The 2161-nt window shown below is 33.1% G+C and overlaps 1 protein-coding gene across 2 annotated transcripts in view; it reads right to left on the reverse strand.

The window, feature by feature from the left end:
- LOC106876642 (protein phosphatase 1 regulatory subunit 37) overlaps positions 1 to 2161 on the reverse strand; it is a 67482-nt gene that overhangs the window by 33692 nt on the left and 31629 nt on the right. The gene's annotated exons all lie outside the window — the stretch shown is intronic.

Raw genomic sequence — 2161 nt, forward strand, 5'->3', positions numbered from 1 at the left:
CATATAATTGCCCATGAGAGAAGCAAGGAGAAGCAAGGTTAAGCCCAACAGCATTGAGAGATTGTGCTTGAGATTTGTTTATGGACATAGCAAAACTTAGTTTCACTGGGAACTGGAGCCGTTTAAATTCATAGGGAAGTCAGATGGGATTAATGGGATCTGTGGAATGAAGACATCATCACCCTTATATTTCCCAAGAGAAATGAATTTTGGTGGTAAGGATTAAACCTCTTGTTTCATTATCACAATTAAAAAGCATTTATCTTTACTTTAAAAAAAGAGGTGGGGTCGTAGACGTATGATGGAGAATTATTCAATATCGTGTTTGCTTCTATCAGAATCAGTTACCTTTAAAGTGAAAAAAACAAAACTGATGTATATGGCAGGTATGTAAAACATGTTTCTGTTTTTGAAATATCAACAAAATCAAAGCTGATAAATATGCACAGGTGTTGCAAATTAGGTTTAATTACCAATAAATATTATTGGTTTTAGTAAATTTATACAGAAAAAGTAAGCATTATACCGTCCAGCATAAATAAAAGTCAACTTCATTTCAACTTATTTTTTCTGTAAAAACCTATTCTGACATTAAATGAGTCAACTTCTGGTGTGAATGCTTACGTTTTGTACGTCTTTTTGCAAAAAAAAAAAAAAATTCTAAAATCATTCAGGAAATGATCTACTCATGTAATTTATGCACCCCTAAAGTTTATTTTTATTTTTGCAAAAAAAAAAAAAAAATGCATAAATTACATGGGTTTTTATAGTGTCTACATTTAAAATTGTCAATTAAACCATATATTATCCACTCTCTTTACATCAGTGCAGTAGGAAAACTACAAAATTCTATATACCAAAGTATATTTATGTGTTTGACATGTATACATTGGTATAGAATTAATTTTGGGATTATAATGTAAGTTCTTGGCAAACAGCATAAGTATTAGACTGTTATCAAGCTTAGTTTAACCTTGACCTTCAGCAAAGTGACAGTACTTAGCAGTTGTACAAAAAGGATGACCTAGTTTAGAAGTGGATATACAAACTTGCTAATTGGTAGAAGTTTGACACTAGTTTCATCTAATGAGAATTTATAATAGCTCTCAAATTAACACAAATATGTAAATTATAAATTAGCTTATAAGCTAAGTTAAACAACTTTTTTACACAGATTATAGCTACAATGTTTCTGAGAAAAACAAGGTTCAGTAAGGCTGGTTGGCAATTAGAGAGGCCAGAAACTGTCCTAATACCCATGCTGTTTGGCTGAGAATTTGGAGTATATTGCCATAAATTCATTCCACAGAAAGACTGCATATAAATACACTTCAATAAGCTGACATTTTCAATTTCTCATACAGTATCAAAAACTTGTTTTCAAATGTTGATTTTTATTTTAAAATATTTTATTTTACATCTACATACACACAGATATATATATATATATATATATATATATATATATATATATATATATGGTGTTAGGAAGGGCATCCAGCTGTAGAAACTCTGCCAAATTAGATTGGAGCCTGGTGTTGCCATCCGGTTTCACCAGTCCTCAGTCAAATCGTCCAACCCATGCTAGCATGGAAAGCGGACGTTAAACGATGATGATGATGATGATGATGATATATATAAATTCAAAATGGCTGAAGATTAGCTTCACGCTTGAAACTCAGAGTATCAATGAATTTGAATCAAAGGCCATGTTGGAGAAAACTTATATAGGTGCAGGAGTGGCTGTGTAGTACGTAGCTTGCTTACCAACCACATGGTTCTGGGTTCAGTCCTACTGCATGGCACCTTGGACAAGTATCTTCTACTATAGCCTCGGGCCAACCAAAGACTTGTGAGTGGATTTAGCAGACGGAAATTGAAAGTAGCCCATCGTATATATATATATATATATATGCATGTGTGTGTATATGCTTGTGTGTGTGTGTGTGTTTGTTCCCACCCAACATCGCTTGACAACCGATGTGTTTATGTCTCTGTAACTTGGTGGTTCGGCAAAAGAGTCCGATAGAATAAGTACTAGGCTTACAAAGAATAAGTCTAGGGGTCGATTTGCTCAACTAAAGGCGGTGCTCCAGCATGACCGCAGTCAAATGACTGAAACAAGAATAAAAGAATATATATATATATATATATATATATA

The sequence above is a fragment of the Octopus bimaculoides genome, chromosome 3 (assembly GCF_001194135.2).
Source record: "Octopus bimaculoides isolate UCB-OBI-ISO-001 chromosome 3, ASM119413v2, whole genome shotgun sequence".
Classification (NCBI taxonomy): Eukaryota; Metazoa; Mollusca; class Cephalopoda; order Octopoda; family Octopodidae; genus Octopus; species Octopus bimaculoides.